Source organism: Papio anubis, unplaced genomic scaffold, assembly GCF_008728515.1.
Source record: "Papio anubis isolate 15944 unplaced genomic scaffold, Panubis1.0 scaffold846, whole genome shotgun sequence".
NCBI classification, from domain to species: domain Eukaryota; kingdom Metazoa; phylum Chordata; class Mammalia; order Primates; family Cercopithecidae; genus Papio; species Papio anubis.
Window position 1 is genome coordinate 26,803 of NW_022168689.1, and position 7,922 is coordinate 34,724.

General features: G+C 36.2%; 1 pseudogene across 1 annotated transcript; it reads right to left on the reverse strand.

The window, feature by feature from the left end:
* Nucleotides 1-7,326: 7,326 nt before the first annotated feature.
* Nucleotides 7,327-7,916, reverse strand: LOC108584392 (annotated as a pseudogene). The gene has a single exon (XR_001899415.2). The product of XR_001899415.2 is annotated as a polyadenylate-binding protein 1 pseudogene (transcript).
* Between the last annotated feature and the right edge of the window lie 6 nt (nucleotides 7,917-7,922).

Here is a 7,922-nt window from a genome sequence, read left to right on the forward strand (position 1 = left end):
AACTGTTTTAAATACTAAAGTTGTTAGCTATAAAAGAGCAACTTAACAAAAAAACAAAAAGTCAAAGGAGCAAAGAAAGTTAACAAACAACTTAACAAAACAAACAACAACTTAACAAAAAAAAGTCAAATCACCATGCTTGAAGAACAGAACTGCCCTCGGCCTGTACAACATGTGCTTTGTTACAAGGCTTACTTTGTTCTCCTAGCCCTTTGGGTGTGTGTGTAGCTCCTGGACCTGTGCTCGCCTCATAGCCAACATGGCCCCTGCTAGTAGGAAAGTAGTGGCCCAGCACAGTGCTCTCAGGGGCTGGGGTGCCGGAGTTCCTCCTTAGCCTCACAAGTCAGAACACTAGGAGACACCACAGAATCTGGAAGAGTCATTCCAGGGGCAACTCAGTCTACACCCAACCCTTCTCATCTGCATCCTGGTTCCTGAAACTGTTATAATAGGAGACAAAATCTTTCATTCTGTAGATAATGTTATAACTTACAGATTTGCAGTTTTGTTTTTATTGTATACCAAATTTCTTTAAATATTAGAGTCTATTTTCCAACATTTTATTATGAAAATTTTCAAGCATGCAGCAATGTTGAGATAATTTTATATAACTACAAAATTTTTCATATATGCAGCCCTCTAGCCATCTTATTTTCTGACTTTCTTATTTGTTTCTAAATGAATTGCAGATAGCAGCTTAATTCCCTCCAAATACTTTAGTATACATATCATTAGATTAGACCCCAATATTATTTTTCGATTTTTTTCTTTCAAGAGAAAAATATACAATGAAACGTACAAATCTTAACTGTATATTCACTGAGTTTCACAAAGTGAAATTACATCTTTATAACCCAAACTCCTATCAAGATATAAAACTGCTGAAAACCATCATTCTCAGCAAACTAACATAGGAACAGAAAACAAACACCACATGTTTTCACTCATAAGTGGGAGGTGAACAGTAAGAACACAGAGACACAGGGAGGGGAACATCACACACTGGGGCCTGTCGGAGGGTGAGGGGCAAGGGGAGGAATAGCATTAGGAGAAATACCTAATGTAGATGACCAGTTGATGGATACAGCAAACCACCATGGCATATGTATACCTACATAACAAACCTGCACGTTCTGAACATGTATCCCAGAACTTAAAGCATAATAAAAAATGAAAAAATAAAAGATACGAAAACACCCTAAGAAAAAAGATATAAAACTGAATCTATTTCTCTGGGTTGCCAGCTTTTAACCAATGACCTGTCTTTTCATGCCCTAGTAACAATTTGTTTTAAATATTTCAGCTTTAAAATATATTTTATAATCTGGGGCCAGGAGCAATGGCTCAGCCCTGTAATCCCAACACTTTGGGAAGCCTAAAGGGGGCGGATCACTTGACGTCAGGAGGTCAAGACCAGCCTGGTCAACATGGCGAAACCCTATCTCTACTAAAAATACAAAAATTAGCTAGGCATGGTGATGTGCACCTGCAGTCCCAGCTACTCAGGAGGCTGAGGCAGGAGAATCGCTTGAACCTGGGAGGCAGAAGTTGCACTGAGCTGAGCTCTTTCTGCTGTACTCCAGCCTGGGAGACAGAGACAAAAATGAATAAATACAGTAATAAAATCTGTATGCCTTGTTCCTTTTATTACTCTTATTTTTGTAATGATTTTGGCTATTCTGGCATGTTTAACTTTCCTTTTGAATTTTCAAATAAATTTATTTAATCCCCACCCCCACCCCTCACAGAAAAGAAGGTGAAGGAGGAGGAAGTGGAGGAGGAGGAAGAAGACTCCTGTTGTTATTTCTAACTGACTTGCATGAAGTATAGAGATTAATTTAGGAATGAGTAAAATGTTGTGATATTCAGTCTACCTTTCCAAGAACAGGAAATGCCTTTCCATTTAGTCAAGCCTTCTTTGACGTCCCTCGGTCATGTGTCAGAACTTCCTTCATAAAACTTTTGCACATTTCTTATCAAGTTTATTCTCTTCTAAAAATATTTTTGGTGGTTATTATGTTTTACGCAGCATACTTTTTAAAATGTTTTAAATTATATTTTAAATTTTTGTGGGTACATAGTAGGTATACATGTTATCATACTTTTTTATATGGATTTTGTATACAGATAACAAATTTGCTTAAGGTCATTAGGAATTTTTCAGTTGATTCTCTTGGGTTTTGATATATACAATCGTTATCTACAAACAATAATTTTATCTCCTCCTTTCCAATTTCCATATCTCTTTTTTTCCTTTTTAATAATAGCATCAGCTTGTACTGACAGAAGAATGCTTTCATTAGGGAGGCATTAGTGCTTTTAACAACTTTTATCTATCTCCTTATAGTCAATGATCTCTAAATATACTAAATGATCTTCCTCTTCTGAGATGGTTTTATCAATTTACCTTTTTCTAAAATTATTCCACTTCACTTCAGTTTCGTTGAACAGAGTCAATTATTCCCATTTCCTCTGTATTTGTGGTAATTTCTCTATTCTTGTTTCTTATTTTGTGTAATTGTGCTTTGCTTGTTTTAACCAGTTTTACTTTTCTCTGTTTTTATTTTTATTTCAATAGGTTTTGGGGAGCAGGTGGTGTTTGGTTACATGGATAAGTTCCTTTTTTGTTTTTTGTTTTTTGGTTTTTGGTTTTTTTAATTATACTTTAAGTTCTAGGGTACATGTGCACAATGTGCAGGTTTGTTACATATATACACATGTGTCATGTTGGTGTGCTGCACCCATTAACTCGTCATTTACATTAGGTATATCTCCTAATGCTATCCCTCCCCCATTCCCCCACACCACGACAGGCCCCAGTGTGTGATGTTACCCTTCCCGTGTCCAAGTATTCTCATTGTTCAGTTCCCAACCATGAATGCGAACATGTGGTGTTTGGTTTTTTGTCCTTGTGATAGTTTGCTCAGAATGATGGCTTCCAGTTTCATCCATGTCCCTACAAAGGACATGAATGCATCCTTTTTTATGGCCGCATAGTATTCCATGGTGTATATGTGCCACATTTTCTTAATCCAGTCTATCATTGGTGGACATTTGGGTTGGTTCCAAGTCTTTGCTATTGTAAATAGTGCCACAATGAACAGACTTGTGCATGTGTCTTTACAGCAGCGTGATTTAAAATCCTTTGAGTATATACCTAGTGATGAGATGGCTGGGTCAAATGGTATTTCTAGTTCTAGATCCTTGAGGAATTGCCACACTGTCTTCCACAATCATTGAACTAGTTTACAGTCCCACCAACAGTGTAAAAGTATTCCTATTTCTCCATAATGGATAAGTTCTTTAGTGGTGATTTCCAAATTTTTCATACACTGTATCCAATGTGTAGTCTTTTATCCCTCGCCATCCCCACTTTTTCCCTCAAGTCCCCAAAGTCCAGTGTATCATTCTTATGCTCTTGAGTCCTCATAGCTTAGCTTCCACATATGAGAGAGAACATACGATGTTTGGTTTTCCATTCCTGAGTTACTTCACTTATAATAATAGTCTCTAATAACATCCAGGTTGCTGCAAATGCCATTATTTCATTCCTTTATATGGCTGAGTAGTATTTCATGGTGTATATATATATACACACACCATGTATATATATACACCATATATATACCATGTATATATACACCAAAATTATATATATATAATTTTCTTAAGTGTCCTGTTTTCGCCACATCCACACCAACACTTATTATTTTTTGATTTTTTGATTATGGTCATTCTTGCAGGAGTGAGGTGGTATCACATTGTGGTTTTGATTTGCATTTCCCTGATTATTAGTGATGTTGAGCATTTTTCCATATGCTTGTTGGCCGTTTGTATATCTTGTTTTCAGAACTGTCTATTCATGTCTTTAGCCCACTTTTTGGTGGGATTTTTTGGTGTTTGTTTTGTTTTGTTTTTACTTACTGATTCATTTGAGTTCCTTGTAGATATAGTCCTTTGTCAGCTGTATAAGTTGTGAAGATTTTCTCCCACTCTGTGGGTTGTCTGCTTTAACTAATTTTTGAAAACCAGCTCTTGAATGTATTTCTTAGTTTCTTGCTTTTTCTGTTTACATTTCATTAATGTTTCCTTTTATTTTTATTTGTTCTTTTCCTTAATTTTTCTTAGGCTTAATTTCTTGTTCTTTGTCTAGTTTTTAAAATGTGACACTTAATTTATTTGTTCTCATCTGTTATTGTTTATCTGTGAAAACATTTAGGGTTATATATTTTTTCTCCGAACACAGCATTAGCTTGAGTTCTAACATGTAATAATTTAATTAATGGTATCTTCTAGATATTCTGACCTTTAAAATTTGATTTTCTCTTTAATCAAGAAATTGTTTAAGAGAATTTTTAAATTTCCAAGCGGTGCCAGGCACAGTGGCTCACATCTGTAATCCAGCACTTTGGGAGGCCGAGGTGGGCAGATCACCAGAGACCAGGAGTTCAAGACCAGCTTGGCCAACATGGCAAAACCCCATCTCTACCAGAAATATAAAAAATTAGGCAGGCGTGGTGGCAGGAGCCTATAATCCCAGCTACTTGGGAGACTGAGGCAGGAGAATCGCTTGAACCCGGGAGGCAGAGGTTGCAGTGAGCCAAGATTGAGCCATTGCACTCCAGCCTGGGCAACAAGAGCAAAACTCTATCTCAAAAAAACAAATAAATAAATTTCCAGGTGGTATTTTGCTGTTTAAGATGATTCCACCAGCACAGTGGCTCATACCTGTAATGCCAGCTAATGGGGGCATATCACTTGAGCCCAGGAGTTTGAGACCAATGTGGGCAACATAGTAAAATCCTGTCTCTACAAAACATTCTTTTAAATTAGCTGTGCGTGGTGGCACATGCCTGTGGTCCAAGATACACAGGAAACTGAGGCGGGAGGATTGTTTGAGCCCAGGAAGTTGAGGCTGCAGTGAGTCGTGATTGCATCACTGACCTCCAGCCTGGGTGACAAAGCAAGACTTGTCTCAAAATAAAATAAACTATACAGTAAAATGTTTTACAGAAGAAATATTTTAATGTAAGATATATATTTATGAATCTGTTCAGGGACTTTTGTTTCCTATATGTTGGAGCTTTTCTTTTTGGTGTGATCATGGCTCACTGTGTTGGAGCTTTGTTTATAAAGTATTCCTATATAATGTAGGCACATGTATATATGCATATGTTTTTAAATACATTTTTAATATGTATTAACTACTATGCCCTAACATTGTATTTGCTACACAAATACATTGACTAGTTTATTCCTTAATTATTGTCAATTATAATAGAAGACCAAATCTCAGAGAGATTAAGCAAGATCTCTGAATCCAAATAGTAGAGCTAGGATACCTGCCAAGGTGTATGGCTGATTCCAAGGCCTATGCTCTTCCCAAACTGCATCACTAGAACCATGGAAGAAAACAAAATATGAATTATATACCATGTATAGAAAATAGATACAGCACACAGTACCACAAATAGGCAATGCGTTAGCATGTTTGAGACGCATAGTGAGAAATGTAGATATGTTATTTCACATTTCATAAAAGCACAAGGTTTTTGTAGATTTCAAAAGCAGAGAATACGCCAGGAAAATCATCATTCTGCTCTTAACGTTCTTTCAGATTTCCAGGTATTTCCTGAAAGAGCTTTCTTTCAATATTTCACTCTCACCATCAAGAAATTCTTCTTCATACTTAATCTATTACTTCATGCTGAGGTTTAGCCATCTCTTTGGGATTCTTTAGAGATAGAGAATAGCTGGTCCCTATTTTCTACATAATAATCCCTCATAAACTTGAAGACTTCCATAGTAATCTTGTCTCTGGGATACATAATCCTAATTCCTAAGTCCCATCTTTTTTTTTTACCAAATAGTTTCTTTAAATGTGGTTATTTTTAATGCCTGGAGAAAAAAATGATATTTATATTGTCCACATCCTTTTTCAATTGTATTGAGTGTTAAGGGGCTATTGCATAGTGAGATGGTAAAAGTTGCACTATGACTGATGTATGGTGCCTATGAGTCTGTTCATGTCTCCCAAGGCCTTTTAACCTAGGTAATAAGGTTCTGGGCACTTGCTGTCCATATCTCACACTCAAGGTGCTGAGGAAAATCAAAACTGCCCATGTCCAAGAAAATTATGAGAAAAGCATGTAAATAGAGAAATTCGAGGGATGAGTAGTGTTTTTGTATGAAGTGCAGGTATCCTTACTAAAAAAAAAAAAAATTGTTTTACTTAATAGGTAGCATACAAAAGAAATAAAATGAATGCCTGGGATCTATAATAGCAGAGTATGTGTTTTCATAAAGACAAGAAAAGAAAGATAGGTCATCAAAAGCTTTTCTCACTTCAAAACTCTAGAATGATTTCTGAGTGATGGGCATTTCTAGAGATCATGACAATAGCAGAAATCTAATAACATAATAATGGAAGAACAAAAAGATGGAGGTGTTTATTGGGACTGAGTTACTGTACAAAAGAACCACAATTATGAAAGTGAGTTATAAAAAGGATAAAACCATCAATGCTAAGGGGATTACTTGAAAGAATAAATTAATTCTGTATTGCATCACAAATATTAATAAGAGATAACAATAATCAAGAGCTTTACTAGATGCCAGGTGTTGTTTTAGGCACATGATATGCATTAATCTAATTCTCACAACATTCTCCCACATAAGGTTTCTTAACTCAATTTTACAGATAAGAAAACTGAGGCAAAAGAGGTTAAATTATCTGACAAAAGTCACAATGGAGGTACAAGAAGGATTTGGAATTCTAACACAAGCAGTCTGGCCCAAGGGTCTTTGGTCTATCAATGTCAGAAGATGATTTTAGCTAGGACTGAGCTATTGAATCTACCAATTCATCAAAACTGAACATTCTCAAAGGTTCAGATAAATGAATTGTAATTTCAATGTTCTCTAGTACTATAGTCGTAGGTATGATTAAGAGAGACCATGCCCATAGGTGAATTCTTTTTTCACTATTTAAGGAATTTTTATTGAAGCAAGAATTTTATAATCCAAATTACATTTCCTTGCTCAGTTATCAATTCTGTTACTTAAAACAGAACTGACATTTTGAGCCATTCCACAGTGAAGGATTACAAAATTAAAGAGAGGAATGCTTTAAAATTTTGTACTTGCTGAAAATTCTGTTTCCCAGGGTCTATAAAACATTAAATTTTTTAAATATTTTACCATTTTTTGTGGGGTTTTTTGTTTTGTTTTTAAATCAGTAAGTAATCTAGGACTAACATTACGTTTGCTAGACCTGGCATTTTCTCAGTACATAAGGTTCAAAGTTTCCCTTCCTTTTTTAATTTATTTTATATTTTGCAATTTTTTTCCATAATATTTAAGTTTTTCAATGTTTAGATATTTTTCTTCGGTGAAGCACAAGTTTCTTTTCGTGGTCCCTGATCAATTTTAAACAGTTGGAACACCAGTGGCACTGTTAACTGCTGTCTGGTACGCCTCTTTAGCTTGATGGGCTTGTAGTACAGCTACAGCTTCATCGACCTTATAACAGAGAGACTCTGGAGACTCCAGCCTATGAAGAAGTTCTGAATTATCAGTCTCCAACAACATGCCAGTGATTTTACCAGCAAGAGTAGGATGTGTGGCTTGAATAAAAGGAAACAGCCATTCACCCAACATTTGCTTTTCCTCTTGAGGAGGGGCAGACGCCAATATGGAAGCAGTCAAAGGTTCCTGACCTTGTACATGAACAGCAGGCTGTTGCATTGTAACTTGTGGCTGTGCATTAAGATGTTGCTGAGGATTGCAAACTCCCGCAACATATTTATACTGTGCAACGGTGCAGACAACAGGAGTAGCTGCAATAGCTGCAGCTGCAGCTGCAGGACGTGGACCCATTGTCTGTGTAGATGTGTTAGCAACACACTGTGTTGCCATGACTC